Raw genomic sequence first — 16,730 nt, 5'->3', positions numbered from 1 at the left:
CATGTATCAATGGGCAAAGTAACAGAGAAGACTTAATGCCTTCTTTAGGGGCTTGTGACTGCAGTGTCTCTGCTCTGGAACACCACCAAGAAACGATCACGTTCAGAGCCTCTGAAGAAAGAATGGAATAGAAGCAAGTAGCAGTCAATTGGCAGCCCCATGGATACTGACACTGTCCCTAAGGAAGCTCATGCTAATATGTTTTGACTGAGCCTGATGCACTGAATGCTGAACTTAAGTAATAAAAGAAAAACAAAAAACACTATTATAGAGAGTTGAGATTTTCTGGAATACTAGTAGGGAATTTTGCTTATTTCAATATTAATAACTTAGTATAACTATTATTGGATCTAAAATGTCCTAAGCGTATTTCTCTGGCCTCTTGCCACAGCCTAGGCAAATAATAGTAGGCAAATAAATTCTTAAGGATTAGTTACAAAGTTCTGTGCTTTTATTTGCATATTCACCAAAGGTATGTATTTCCTACATTTTCATAAATTAAACATTAGTTTAAAATGAATGTCCACTATAACAGTGTTTTCCACAAGATGCCAATGAGCTGGAGTTCAGCGAGTTAACTTTAAAGCTGCTTTCCCTCTGGTAGCAGATAAAATCCTAAATATTCAGTGTTTCGAGATTTGGTTTCACATTACGTTTGTTTTTAAGACTATTGTTATAGAAAAGGCCATAACAATCACTGCTCGGTCTCAAGATTTCTTAGCAACTTGGCTTCTAATTTTGGCTTCTCTTTTATTTAGGTTTCCTGAGCTTTAGTTGCTTTGATTTCTAGGTGCTAAGGTCCCTGCAGAAAACTGAAAGGTACCACCTTGGTGAGCTAGGATCTGGGAAAATCAAACTAGCAGGCAGCGAGGAGCAGCAGAGAGCCCCAGCTTCCTCTCTGGTCCCAGGAACTGGCTGGCAGTAGCTCTGGCCTGAGCACCACCAGACTGCGCTCCTGGTGACTGGGCACCAGGATAAAGCCAGAGTTCTCACTTCCCTTCTCTCTCAGTTTAGGAGAAGAATAGGATGTCTGATAACAGAGCATTTTAATACGAGATCTGCTGCAGTAGGTCTCTTTCAGACCTTGCAATGGCTGCACAAGGGGATGTGCCGCCTGCCCAAGTGAAGGGCCCCAGAGAGCCCCACAGCACAGCCAGGGTGCCTGGAATGCTTTTGCTGGACTGAGCTGCCCCCAGGCTCTGACAAAAGTCATCTCAGGGCAGTTTTTATCTCGGGAATTAGGGAGCAGGTGTCAGATGACAGAAAACTACAAACAGTTTCTGAGCTAACAAGAGCAGAATAAGGAGAGGCTGGGAAACACTGAACAAGTGAACTCAGTTTCATTTCCTGAAAAAAATCTGCCAGAATTGAAGCCCTCTATTCATAAGCACCCATAGAATAACCAGGGCAACGGTAGCAGCTAGTATGGATTTGTCAAGATAAAAATCTTGTCAAACCTATTTAATTTCCTTCTGCAAACAGGCTGTATGTGTGTGAGAAGTGGAAGCTGTGATTTTGCTTGGTTTTACTAAAGGCTTTGTCACTAGCTAGAAGAAGCTGGAAAAATCCCATCTAGAAGAAATTCACAGAAGAGATGTGCAGAGTTAGTTAAAAAGCTGCACTTGGTAGTTCTGAGTAGCTCACTGGCCAGATTGCAGCGTCTATTGAGGGAATATCTGCAAGAGTCTTCCCTAACTCTGATTCCAGCATGTGTTTTCATGAAGAAACAGATGATGACACTTCCCAGAGAGATGACGCTTGCAGGTAACACTGAGCTAGGGAAGGCAGCAAGAATACTGGAGGGAAGGAATACGTTCAGAAAAGATGTTGATGGTATTGCAAGAGTAGCTGTAAACCTAAAGGTAGCCTGCAAATCATATCAATAATTCAAAAGTTCAGCAGGAGCACTACACCCACTTCTGGACATGTGACAACATGAACGCAGCCCAGGTGGCAGCGTCCCCATGACTAGTGTTCCAGAGGACACAACCAAACAGGCAGGACGCAAGTCATGGTTCTGCTCTGCAAAAACAGAGGGGATGAGAATCTCTACAGCATACAGGTAAGTACAGAAGAGAATAAAATGTTCTGATGTGTCCTGTGAACTGAACAGGAGATGACAGGCCAGAGTGGCAGCATGGAAGACAGAAAATTTTCCACTGGAAGGAACAATGAAGCACTCGATTTATTTATGGAGTCTAACAGAATCTGCACCACTGGAGGATGGCACGGGGATGAACTGGATAAAGACCCCATGTTCATTTCCTAATCTAGAATACCACAGAGTGCACTGCCCTTCCTATATTATAAATATAATACACTGCCCTTCCTATATTATAAATACAATATAGGACCAATAAATATAATATAGGACCAACCTCTCCCTTCTTCCAGAGCGACAAGTTTTAACAGATGCAGCAGCAGCTTTCATTCAATATATTCTTACAGTCATGTAGCAAACTACAAGAAGCTGTTGTTTTCCATTAAGGAGCAGCACTTTCAGCTAAGTCTCACGCTGTATCTTCACCCTAAATAAATATAAATATTCAAGTCTAGTCATGGATACATATATGTTCAGAGTTCAAAATGAAAAAGGAGGAAGATTTTCTTGCACCTGGATGAATTCTTTCATGAAGAATTGAACCAGGGAGTATTAGCCTTTAGTTGTAAAAATATTTCTGAGAGGTCAGCTTTTGTCTCTGGAAGGCAGTAAATTTAGAAATTTCAGTCACTAGCAAATATTACCTGTAACTCTGGTCTCAAGAGAGTGTAATTAAAATACATAGTTTTGTGTCACCAAAGCTGCATACGGAAAGCATTTTCAGACTGATCAGTGTACAGCTGCAAGAGTAGGAGCAGTGTAAGTACTAAAACTCAAAAATGTTTCTGGAAATGTTATCATCATGGTGTAAAAAAACCTCAAAACCATACAGTAATTGCTGCATCAGATATCTAGGTAACATCAAACACAAATATTTGGGTTTGAAGTTGTCAATGTAAAGTTTCCTGATCATAACTGCCATAGTCTATACAAAAATTAGTCTTAAAAAAATTATGTATACTACAAAGAATTCAAGGTTTACATATGCTAAGACTTCCTAGTCTCTACCAGTCTTAGACTCTCTCATTCAGCAGCCCACATTCAGCATAAATGGTTTAATAGGACAGTGGAGGTAAAATCATCAACCTCTAATAACAGAAATACCAGATGATCACCCGATACTTCAGTAGACCCCCCATAAGAAGATGCTTCTCCTTGATCATAACTAAGTATGTATCACCTTGAAGGAGAAATAAAGACCACACTTTTTTAATACATTTTAGTGTGATACCCAGCAGCCAACTGTTACCTATGTGCGAAAGCATCAGAATCGTTTCAAAGATCTCAAACAAAGTCTTTCACTTTTGTGAAATGGAATTTTTAAGGTTTAAAGACACTATTTATAATCACCTTGCAATGAATGTGTAAGGCCGAGGAGCTTATGGCTTTGTGGCCACGCTGCCAGCTACTACTAAGCACAACACAATAACGAATTTTGGAGATGTGGGACATTTCAAAAATGTTGCCAAACCTCCAAGAAAGCTAAGTTAAGCAACCGTGTCCAGTCTAGTTATATTCATTTCTCCCAGGGCAATTGGGAGTAGAGGGGAAGGACTGGATGTTTAAATGTGCAAATCATTTTTAAAGATCTGCATCAATTAATGCTTGTTAACATACTAAATAAGAAGGGACACACATTAACACAGCTCCCTTAAGATTCTCTAAAGCAGTTCTCCCTGCCTCTACCTCAAGTTGGAGTCAATGCACCATAGAAATACAGTAATTGTTTCAAGTTTGGCAGTAAGACTGCTGCCAAATATGTAAGCTATTCACAAATAATATCCAAAAAGAGAGGGCAAGTATTTTGTGATGTAGGGTTTACTTAGCATAGACCTTAATGGAGGATGAAGCTGTTTGGGTTGAAATAGCAAAGGCAGCTTCACTAACTGCAAAGAATTCAAGGGGCAGAGAAGGGGAAACTTCAGTAAAAATACTACAGCAAAAAATAATGAATCACACCCACAGACTTCAAATATAAAATGCCTCTCTTTTAGCCAAAAAGCATCTGTACAAAAGCTGATGCTAACCATTATCCATTTTCCATTGAAATCGTTCTGTACTGGCTCAAACACCAAAACAATCTCTATGTGCATGCTTTTGGCAACTCCCTTCCCCCCTCCTGAAGCACTGCCTGCTCTTCTAGTGAAAATAAGCCAGTGAAAATCGCTTAAGGAGCCTTCTCAATGTGACGTCCAATCCATACCAAGGAATTGAGGATTTGGGGAAAAAAAATCCACCACTTCTCTTAAAGAAGAACACAAGAGGGTTTTATGCTGTTATTCAATAGGCAGATTATTAAAAACAATTAGAAATCCCTCCTCACTCAATACTCTCCTTTTATTTGGCATTCTCCTAAATCCTAAAATACTCTGCAGTGAAATAGGAGAATGTCATGACTAGGAGACATGAACTGGCACTACTTTGTCACTGCAAGGGAGCAGCAAAATTCTATCCAGGGCAATGACTGTCCTTAAAAGAAAGCAGAGGAAAGTCAGAAGAAAAAAACACAACCACAGCAGCTCTCAAGTTATATTAGCTGCTATTCTTCTGGAATTAATCATTGCTGGACAGGAGATGTTGCCAAGCAAATGAACTATTCAGATTCTGCGAGGAAGGAGATTACTGATGAAATAAATATTCTAAATTGTGTTGCTCTCTAAAACACCAGAGAGCTCCCATTACAATATGCCAGAGAATACTGAGCCTGCAAAGTATTCACGCTGGATAAAGTTTACATATGCTAACACTTCAGCTATTCCAGAGCTCATTGCTTGTATATTGACCATCTTATACACAACATGAATGTAGAGCACAATCGTATATTAAATTAGTGGCATACTCTTGAGAACTCCAGTGAAGATGCAAGAGAATTCAAAACATATGGAGGTATTTTTCTTGACTACAGAATGTTCTGAATAGGAAGACATATCAGTTACAACTGGGAATTACTGTAGGTTGGTATCTGCCACAGACATGATATTTTGCAAGTTAAAATACTTACAGTGAAGACCTGATCTGGAAATGTGCGCTGTCCTGAGCTGCATAGATGCATCACAGAAGCCTTCTGCTTCTGCATTATGAAAGACAGCCTTCCAAGCTTGAAGCGCAGCTGCCAAGCAAGTAACACAGAGCAGCCCACCTTGCTGTAAGGGAAGAGGGGCAGTAACAGGCAGCCCCGATGCTCTGGGAGTTAGCTCTTACACCAGGCTTGGAATCTTACCTGTATGTATTGGGTCAGATTCTTTTACAGACACTAGATCTCCTCTTCATTTGCAAACTTCTGTAAGTACAAAGACACTCTGCAACAGGCAGCAAATACAGAATCCTACAAAGTTCCCCTACAGCCTTAAAATATCGGCTGCAAATCCTTCAAAAGACATTATAAGGATGGCTCATGAGAACGAGATGTGAACAAAATTTATTTCAACTGAGCTAAGTGCATTAGAAGACAATTGCAGTCAGAAAATAATTCTTGACCTAATGTTTTATTTCCACTGAAAGACAATCACTTCCATTTTGGTGGTGACGGAGCTGCGGACGGAGCAGTGATGGTACTGATGTGTGGTTTGGCACAACATAGCAGTGCCAGAAATAGGAAGAAGAATGCATGCTGGTATTATATGTGATTCAACATGCTCCATTTCAAATCAACTGCTAGCAGCGTGGATGAGCTATTAGCAACATTTTCTTCTTTTGTATTTACATTGAAAGCAATTGAGATGGTTTCGTAATTGTTTCCAAAAGGCTTACAACATTGGTAAAACTATCTATCATCAGTGTTTCCACTAAAAATCCATTTATAGCTGTAACAGTTAAATTTATCATATCTTTTAATTTCTCTTTACTGGCACCAAGAATGACAGATAAGAATAGAATGAATACTATTTGAGGCAGGATGCTCCCTATTAGATCCTACAACAGCTAAGATCCGCTTTATGGTACTGACAGATAAGTAACCAACTGTGTTCTATAAATTCCAAGCCACAAAATCAAGATAAAATTTCCCTTCTCACAGAAATACTATGGGAATCAAATCCAATAATTGCTGAGATGTTCACATAGTACTGTGCTACACGTTAAACAAATAGCTAGACAGATAGTCTGCCACTCCCTAACACTGGGTAGTATCAATTTGACAAGATATCACTTAAATCATAAAACTGTTTTGATCAAAGTGAAACAGTTCTTAGACTGAGAAAGCATGACAAAATTGGCACCTGAATCTTCTAAAACAGAAATAGCTTTTAAAAGTAAGAATTCCTGAGGAGAACCGCTGCACACAAATCCTCATGGAGCAGACACAACATCAGTTCTATCTGCAGCTGTTTTAGGCAGGAAAAACTAACCCCGTGGTTTGGATGCTATTGCAAGGATAATCTGACCTCATTTTAAACTGGATTTTATCCAGTGTTCTTGCAATGCTCCAAGGAGACTTGATCCAGTGATGACTTCTAAACTGATTTTCATAGAACAGAAATGTTTATCAAACACCTTTTTTAATTTCACAGTGACTGATGTGTTTCCACCAAGATAACGTTTTATTGTAGTTTAAAAATAATTAAAATCAAAGTTTTCATTTATTAAGTTTACCTTCTTCCAGCATACATTGCATCTTTCTGTTCACTGCTCCCACCCCAAATGAAAACAGAAATGTGAGTCACAAAAGGGCTAAACGTGTCAACCCAGCTAACTGTAAGAACTTTCTATTTTGCCAAATGCAGATTTATGCAGCAAAAGCTGCAGTCCCTGGACAATAGGACCTTTGACATTTTCAGCTAAATTTTCCAACTTAGCTATTATCATTTGGAAAATGTTTTAAATTTTTCTTTCAAACAACTACACTGTGAATGTGCCGGAAAAATGACTGAAAAGATTTTTCTACAGAAACTATCACTGCTTTTATAAGGAGTTACTCAAATGCCATCGTTGTGGATCATCTGCTCAGCAAATACATACATACATGAAACAAATATGCAGTTTTTTACTTACTCAGACTGCTGCACAGTTATTATTTAAATATTGTTTTGCTGAATCAGTGATTCTATGCAGTTCTTAAAGCAATTAGGTATTTCTGCATGTTGCATTTTCTGCACACATTCCCTGTGTGCTGTGCTCCTACAGAATGGGAGTAGCATACCTCTCTTGCACTGCCAAAGACCAAACACTGCCAAGACACATCACCTAGCCACCACCCTCTCTAAAGATGTCTCCTAGTCACGTTTCATAGAGACACTTTGAAGCTCTCTTGTTTCCAATACATTTGATGCAAGTGAAGACACAGTTCTGCAGAAGTACCCCATGCTCTGCACAAGAGAGGAGAAGACAAACCTGGGGTCAGTCACTCCACCCGTTCCCCAAGGCAAGCAGCAACAGCCAAAGGAATCCTTCCATTCCCATTGCTGCCAGTCAGGATGCTAAGCAAATAAATAAACAGATATACACTGCAGAACAATCTTATTGAAAACCCTCCAAATTTCAGTGCAGCAACAATCTCCCAGTATTGTTTGAACATAAACCAGAGATTGAACGTTCTGCAATAAAATTTTTCAGTGATGCTAACAAAAATATTAAATTTCAACAATATGCTGACTTTTTAAAAATGGACATCTGTTTACATTTAGGTTTTTCATATGACTATATTCAACAACAATGAAAGGATGAGAGTATTCCTCTTCCCATATCCCTCCAAAACTGGTGAGTGAATATCATACCAATTAAATTGAGAAAAGAGCAGTGAAGGAAATCAAGTTATCTAGTTCTTATTTGAAGGAAGTACTCCCACTGAAGTTAAAGGGAAGAACCTGAAGTCCAAATAACTGAAATCACTTGAAATGAGTAAGGATGGCTGGATCTGGAGAGGATCTTAGTCTGCCCCTCAATGCCTCTCCATCCTTGTCTTCTGACATGTGCCTGTCCCTGAGGCATCACCAACTGCACTGTGTCATATCCGAAGTATGTAAAAGCAGCACCTCTCTGGGATCAAGAAAATCTGGTTCCACAAGAGAATTACAGAAAACTTAAGCCATGGTAATGAAAACACCAGCACACCTATCTGCTGTGCCACTCTGTGCTACCCCACCAACAAAAAACACAACAGACAGCTGAAGGGACTGCCCCTTGAATCCCCATGCTTGGTGCTGCAGCACCCCTGCTGCTGGCGTACAGCAGATGTGCCAGCCAAAGCAGCTGGCCACCTGAAATCACATCTGTCTTCTGGAGGCCATTTCTGCTTCATTATGTGAATTCAGAATAGCCTGTTTCAACCATACCCACCCCAAAGACAGCTCCAGTGTCCTAGCAGGATTTATGCCATCCAGCCATGATCACCAGCAGTCCTGTTGCCTAGTTGAGCAGTTCCTTGCCAAACATCTGATCACACATAGCTGGCAAAGCAAATGAGAAATCCTCAGTCTTGAGATGCTGCAACCTCTTCCAGTGGATGATGGAATATTTTGCTTTTAATGGGGAACTTTAAAGAAGCATTTGCTGTCATTAGGAACGGAGGCGGTTCCAGTTTTCCCAGGGCACTGACATTGCTTCAGGTCACATGCTACTCTCTTGCAGAGTGCTTGAACTAGGAAATGAGGATGAGATGGAGCACTTGGGCTGCCTGGGAACAAATGGAAATATGAACACATCTCTCCATTCCCACTAAGAAATTGGTACTGGCTTGTTTATAGTTACTGACCTCTTATTTCTCACGGCTATTTTTGTGCTGATAAGCAGGGACAGTACTTTTTCATAATAATCTGAATGTATTATATACTAAAATAGTATGATATCATAAATATCAATAAAACAATTCTTGACAACAAAGTGAATTAATGAAGGCTATTTGGTGCTATCTAAGTATTCCTGGAAATGATAAAGACTTCCATACACTTGAAATTTCAGGAAATAGAGAGAAAGATTATGAGATCAGACTTTTCTAATCATATTATGCAAGCATAAATCAGATTTATTTACACCAAAGTTTTATAGTGTTCTAGTGTTAAGAAGCAGGTTTCACAATATCAAAGCTAAGAGCTAAAATGTTTGAGGTTAAAAAGCAACTAACAAAAAAGCAAATTTTAAGAGCTTTCACTACATGTATTTACTTACTGTTTTTCTAGATTATCATTTAAACAAGCTATATCTAAACAAGATCCACAGAAAGCTGTTAGCTTCCCTCTTTAAAATCAACCTTTTTTTACAGAACTAAGAAAGCAACTGCAACTCTTTTCCTTGGTTATAAAAGTACTAGGAACATAGATTTCCAGTAAGCTAGGTGATGCCTACTAATAGCAGGCTTTCATTTAAAAAAGAAAAGAACTAGATTCCATTGTGCTGCCACTTAGTTACAATCTTCAACACTTCCATAATCCTATTTTCAGAGATCTGTGTTAATGATCTGCCAAATTTTGCTGCTGCCTGGCAGACCCCCCACAAAGTTAACCCTTCACACCCACACAAATGAACAGAGCTCTCCCAGCCTGAGTTCTGCATGGGACTACAGCCTCACACGTGGTGCTACCCCAAAAGATACAGAGATCTGGGCATCATAAATAGCAGTGTGCACCATCACAAGTAAAAGAAGAGAATAGCAAAATCTCCATGGATTCCCATGAAGTCAGAGTTAACACTCAGAGCTTTTAAATATGATGTGTCTTTTATATCATGTACCACCACAGAAATAACATTTCAGTGGTAGGACCAATAGCAGTCACATCAAGCCATTGTTTTTGCTCTGCAGGATACATAAACTTTTTGTGATACGTAACAGCTTTCATAACGCTGCAGTAAGACACTAATAATAGAAAAGCCTCTCATATTGTAAGCATACTCAGCAGATTTTACAGGCAAAACACCTACAAAATCTCAAAATGTAGTATATCTAGAATGATGCACTGGGCACTGTATGGGCAGAAAAAGCAGATAGAACAGCTTTTGTGGGATCTACCTATTGGTCAGCTTCGAGGATAAATGTTTATATACTATGTTGGGTGAGATGTTCAGACACATTTGGGGAAGATAGCTTTTACTCTCACTGACTACTGATTTGAATCCTATCTAGAAGTGCATCGTTAAACATGAAATTACTTTGAAATTGTTCTCATGTTAATTAAGCCTTAGTTTTGTATAATAATGACACGATTGTCAGTAGTGATGAAGTCAGCTTTGGAGGTATCCATCGTATCAGCACCTTCTCACTCACTACTCATCATTTGTTGCTGTCCCAGCACAGCCTGTCACAATGCCCTCAGCTGCACTATCAGATACGTTTGTGAGGCCACTGGCATGGTCAGAGTTAAAATAAATCTCCTTGGAAGGTTCACTCAGATTAAGTTGCGCAGTTTACAGGACAGACCAGCAAACAGCTGTACTCACACAACTCAGGGGGCTGCGAACTGCACGGGGAAGTGGCAATAAGCATCAGGAAACAGGATCTCCGTAGTCTAGTTGCACTGCAAAGCCAAGGAACTACGTGTTCACAGTTAATGGAAGAAGAATAGGTAGAAACCTTACCCAAGCCAAAGACTGGGGGCTGTCTAACATGGAGTAAAATAGTCCTTCAGAAAGAGAATGAGGCAGTTACTGAGGTAATTGATGATACTCTGAGATGGTCATGCTTAGTCAGTGCATAACCAGGGACTATTCACCAACAGAACCATAGGAAAAGCCATGAAAACAAGCAAACAAAATGGCAGGAAAGCTTACTCTGACCGTTTCATTTTTCCTCTTCTAATAACCTTTTCTCCAAATCAGAATTGGGCACTTCACTTTCCAGACAGCAGCTCTAATGAAAGCCATGACACCAACTATTACATTAACTAAAGTTCACAAAGTCTGCAGAACAAAAAATATTTCCAGTCAGACAGTCATTGAGTCCATGGGTATTCATGGAGGCATTTGATGGTATGGGTTAGTCCCAGTTTAGGAGCTCTGTTTTTCCATGCAAGCCTGGAGACCTCACATATGGTTACTGGGAGCAGTCAACATAAAATGTTAAAGTAAACAGCACTCTGATTTATTTGCTGCTTCATTTTCAGACTTTGATTCTGCAAACACACTTTTTTCTAGAACATTAACAGTCTCTCTTTTATTTTGAATATTTACCTGACTAAAATGAAGTACGGAAGAGGGTAACAAGAAAAACGTTCTTGCCGTGGCTTTTGTTTTTATGGCTGGGATGCTGGAAGGATTAGCTTTCTTCTGTTTTCACTTTGGCAGGTTACAGCACAGTGCTTGAGCCTGCTTTTTGCCTATTTCCATGGACTGAAGCACACAGAGATTGAGTTGATTGTTCGAGGTCACCCAGGGAGCAAGTAGCCCGTTAGGATTACAGCCCCAACTCCGCTTCCTCATGCTCCTGCAGTTCTTTATGCTAAATCATGTGGCAAAGTTAAATCTTCCTCTCTGAAAGCTTGCTCAATTTCTCCCTCATTCTTCTCTTTTACCTCGCTTCATTGCTCCACTGGAGCTAGAAAACAATGACTTTTTTTCTTCCATTGTATTTCTCAATAATGAGTAACTACACAATTAAAGAGACATCTCTGAGTATTTACTTAGTTTCTTTTCTTTAATAATTGCCTTTACAACAGCATTTGGAAGTCTGAGAACAAGCAGCTTTTCTCTACCACTCATTTCCTTTCAAAATAGTTTATTTTTCATATACTAAATTAATTTGTTTTCTGTATTTGTGGGCTAGTTTCATTATGAGAGATTCAGCTGGGACTAACACTTAACTTTCATGACAGAAAGAAGGAGGGCTTTAATCTGTGATAAAAAACGATCTATTTTCTACAGTCCCTAAAAGGATGCCTATATTAAAAGCCTTCAAGCACACTTTCTGACAAGACAGGCATTCTGCACAATGTTTACTGCACACAGCTTACATTCTTAGAATCCGATCCCATCGTCACTTGTGTACAGGTCATTCATCTTAGAGAAGCTTCTCTTCCTTTACTTGAATTGACTTCTTTTAAGAAAATATATGTGTGCATATGGAAACACACAGCAGACCAACAGTAAGACTACCACTGACAGGATGGCGATAGCACACTGGGCTCATTCTCCAGCTTTCACACACACAGGCCAAAAGGCTTCAGAGTACCCAGCTCCCCCAGTGCCCGCTCTGTGTGCTGGCTGAGTGCCACAGCTGGTGAGCAGTGGCTGCTTCTCTGTAGGGCTGCCTCTCTCATACACACCCTGTGAAGTCATGTCTTGACCAGAAAGATTTTGACAGCAAGATACATCTCGGCCCCTGTCTGTGCTCCCCACAGCAAGACAGATGCTTCTGATACAGTGACACAGCCCTTGAAGACCAGAAGGTCAGAAAGGACCTGATCAGGGCTAATTCTGCTCTGAAGTAACAGGGAGCAAACCCCACAGCCAGGTGGCTGCTTAGCAGAAATGTACTACAGTCAAAGAACTAAAGGAATACTGATCTGGCCTTCATGGCAGAAATGATCAAGAGTAATCTAACAATTCAGAAAGCCTTCCCAGCCCACTGGAAATGCTTCCAAATTCAGAACAAGTGAGGCAACCCTTGGAAGCAAGGAGCAATTCACATCTTTCTATGAGGCAGTTGTTTCAACTAGTGATTTATTATTAGTATTACAGGCAAGCTATTAAAATCTCCAGTCTCTGGATCTGAAACAAGATCATACTCAGCAGAGAGTCTACATGCTCTACGTGAATCTACACGCATAGCTTTGTTTAACCTTCCAGATAGCATCTGAAGTCCTGACAACTGTAACCACACAAATACAAGGACAAAGGTCACAAAGATACAACAGGACAGTGTGACACATACCTTGTTGCCTTTTTGCTGAAACAAACAAGCACCACCATCTCCCTCCTTCCAGATACCCATAACACACATTTTTTCTGATACCTAAAAGAACAGACACGACCCTTCCTGTCTTGATAACAGGAGACAAAGAATTACTTGTATAAATGCTAGAGCTAGCTAGTGGCACTTCAGAAAGTACGTTCTGGAATTGCAAGTGCAAGGCTGACTACGCTGTGAGCTCCCATCTCCCAGGGCTAGCTGAACACAGACTGCTCCAAAGAGAATCAAGCTTTGTCATCTTTGGTTCTTGGCCTTGATGAGCTGATAGCAGTTCTGATAGCATGAGAAAAGGCACCCATCCAGTCTGAACAGTAAAGGTTTTAGTTGCTATACTTCTGAATTTCTATTTTTGAGGCCTGATCTTGATGCCACTGTGCTTACTAAGAGATTTATAATCAGCTTTGGTGGAAGAAGTTGGGTCCTAAGTGAGCTTCTATAGGAAATTACTTATCCTTCTTTAACACTGAAAAAAGAAACAACAAAAACAACAACAAAAACCATAAGTTGGGCAAATACTACTGAGATGGCCTAAAAGGAGAAGTCATTACCTCTCAGCTGGCTGAGAAAATAACTGAAAGGTTTTGCTTCCTTCTTTCTTTTTTTCTTTTCCTTTTTTTTTTTTTAATAAATATCTCAGTTTTGAAAATTTTCATGTGATGCTTTCATTAAAAAAGAATTTTCATGATTGTTTTTACCCTGGACAAATGGTTCTTTGTGGCCCAGAAGAAAGCTGAGGAACTCTGAGCTGAATCAAGCAACTCTCCAGCTCAGCCCTTGTCTGCAGGATGGTTCATATGGACAACATCCCCTTGTTAAAGATTCACCTCAGTCAGATTACATTCTAACCTAAATATTTTTCTACTACCAAGAACTCCTAATTGCTGTGTCTCTGACAAGTGACTTCTCCTGTATTAACCTTGATGATGTAAGAAAGATGGATGAAAGCTTTGCTACTGTATTCAAGGATGCACGAGAACAACTTTTTCAGTGAAATGGACTGATGCATGGGAACAAAACTAAAACCTGCAGTTGTCACATCTGCAAGATCCCAATTCAATCGTACCTGATTTCTGTTTTTGGACTTCCAGGTCCATTCCATCCAAACACAGCGTGGATGCTGAAAATGTACATACCAGAAGCAAAACTAAGGGTATTTTTTCCTGATGCCCTGACAGCTGGGACACCAACTTCCACCTGTGCTGCCCTCTGAGAACTTTGCAGTCACATCAGTTGACACACAAGTTCTCTCCCTAAAATGTACTCAGTTTTAAAACTTTGAATGCATGGCTGGCAACCCAGCTGGACCTCTAAATGACTGGGTAGTGATTGTAAAATATACTTCCCAACAGAGTTATTGAAGTATTTAGTGGCAATATCTATTTGCTACTCAGTCATATATCATTAATAAAATTTCTCATGAAAATGTTTTTAACAAGTAATTGTTGCCTGAGCACAGGAGATAATTTTCAGAGGCATCAGTTTTATTCCCAAAGTACCAGTCTTAAGAGATCAGCCACTTCCCTTGTTTAAAAACAGCTGTGTTTTTATTTAAGATATACAATGGATCTATTATCTGTTATTTCAAAACCTGTGTCCTGTCTTGGACAGTCTGCTGCAGCTGATCCTGGAGCTAGACAAGATGATCTCCAGAGGTGCCTTCCAACCTCACTCGTTTGTGATTTACAGCTGCAGGTAATTCAGATATTCCAACTTCAATTAGTTGATGCTTTCTTTCCACCTTATGAGTAGGACATGATCACTCCGTGTATCAATAAAATCATAAAACCACTACCACTTGGAGCAGATGGGCTATGAAGGCCCTTACCCTCTTCTATTCTATTCCAGTTTTCACAATCTCCACCAAAACAATGAAAAAAATATTCCATATATTGTACTTATGCTTAAAGTAGCCATAGCAATTACACATACATCCATGCCGAAGGACCTAAGTAACTTGAGACCTTTATGTGCAAAGAACCACAGAATACTAAAACAGTAATACAGACATTGTCAAAACTGTCATTTTTAGGTTAAATGCTCAAAATTAATGGATGGATCAAAATGGATGGAACTGCATTCACATTTCTTCCCGGTTGTAAGTCAGAAACATTTCCACTGGTAAACACATATTACAATATAAATTTAACAATTTGTAAATGAAAATAACTCTAATAAAGGCCTCACATTTAATAAACAAACACAAATCTCTCCTCAAAATGTGATTTTTGAGGCTTCATAATTTCAGCGCAGCTTTCATGTCTTTCAGTGCTGTAGTCTATATGGATTGAAAAACAATTACCCACGTGACAGAGGGTGGAGTAAAACAATTGTGATAACAAAATACTGAACCTGGAAAAGGAAATAAATATTTTTTGTTGTTGTTCTGAAAAGGAAATCTACACTTTGCTTTTGCTGTAGAACACTGAGCGCAGTCTACAGGACATGCATCAACACATACCCTACATGCTCTGCATACCTTCCCCACCCTTATTCTCAGAAAGGCAGCCCTCCAGCTCATGACCTCATGCAAGCCAAACAGTTCTAATGTTTCTAATGCACTCTGGATAATGAGCAGAAGTCTCTACAGCATGTGATGCTCTACTCCCCTTCCTGCATCTGTGCACTCCCACATACAAACTGTGTCCCAGGAGAGCTCTAGAAAACACATCTACACCTTGTCCTGAAACATTCTACCCAACACATCTCAGGAGCACACCTCAGGTTTCTCAGTTTCTCTTCCACAGTTTCTCACAGATTTTATTCAGTTTGTAGATTCAGTGTCTCATTTAAAAAATGCTTTTCAAGGGTGCTACTACTTATATTGCTGAGGTTTTGGTCATCCCTAAAACTGCATGAGGACTCATAGGCATTAAGTCTGATTTTTCTTCCTATGGAACAGTGTCCAGAAACAAAGCTCCTGGGATATCTTCAACTTTGTTTATTGATTTTCTAGCTTGTTATTAAGGAGGCAAGTTACAAACTTTTTCCAATTAATTTCAGCTCTAGAGGAGAAAAAGAATTAATGTATACTTCAGCCAAACTAAACTCTGAAATCATAGTCTCAGAATTTTGACCTATGTCTTTTCACCTCTTGGACAAGGAATTATCTAGCTCTCTGACTGGGTTCCTATTCATGAACTCAGAAGGTAACATCATTCATTTATAATGACATATAAAATTGGTGTAGCTGTCAGTAACAAAACGCAGCATCTTCTCAGGACTAGTTCTGGGAACTTTCCAGGAACAGGTTCTGATTTGGATCTTACAACTTTCTTTACAGTAGGTAAATTCAATGAATTTAGGAATTGCAATTGACTCATACCTGCAAAACTAAAATCAGATTCTACCCTACAACTCTATTGGTGAATTCACCTTCTATCATAATTCTGTCCTCCTTTCCTTCATTTGGGCTTTCCTGCAGTGTGGACTGTAAGCAAGCACTACAAGCACAAGGGGTCAGACTTTCACATAACCCATAATTGTTCCTAACATTTCAATTAAATATATTTGAAAACACATTATTAAGTTGAAGAAAATCTCAAACCCAAATGCTTCAGATCAGAATTTTTAATATTAAATATTTTTTGCTTTCTTTTTTTCTAAGCTATTAATTTCATTCAGTGTCTGAAATATGTCAGCATCATTCTGTTGCCCTTTTCCATCCGAAAAGCTACTCATGAAAAAGTTAGGGCGTCTTGGCATTATGACAGGGTGTACTTTATACTCCTCCAGCATTTTGAATTCACACTCAGATGAGAGATGCAACATGGAGACAGAGCTTTTGTGATACCAGCT

The 16,730-nt window shown here is 39.5% G+C and overlaps 1 protein-coding gene and 1 long non-coding RNA gene across 5 annotated transcripts in view; one reads left to right on the top strand and one right to left on the bottom strand.

Moving 5' to 3' along the window:
• THSD4 (thrombospondin type 1 domain containing 4) overlaps window positions 1-16,730 on the bottom strand; it is a 275,436-nt gene that overhangs the window by 166,137 nt on the left and 92,569 nt on the right. The window lies entirely within an intron of this gene.
• Window positions 1,916-12,244, top strand: LOC146543540 (uncharacterized). Its single transcript, XR_014885901.1, has 3 exons — window positions 1,916-2,062; window positions 7,723-7,795; window positions 11,312-12,244. It is a non-coding gene; the product is annotated as an uncharacterized LOC146543540 (long non-coding RNA).

The sequence above is a fragment of the Meleagris gallopavo genome, chromosome 12 (assembly GCF_905368555.1).
Source record: "Meleagris gallopavo chromosome 12, MGAL_WU_HG_1.1, whole genome shotgun sequence".
NCBI lineage: Eukaryota > Metazoa > Chordata > Aves > Galliformes > Phasianidae > Meleagris > Meleagris gallopavo.
This window is presented reverse-complemented; position numbering and strand designations above follow the sequence as displayed.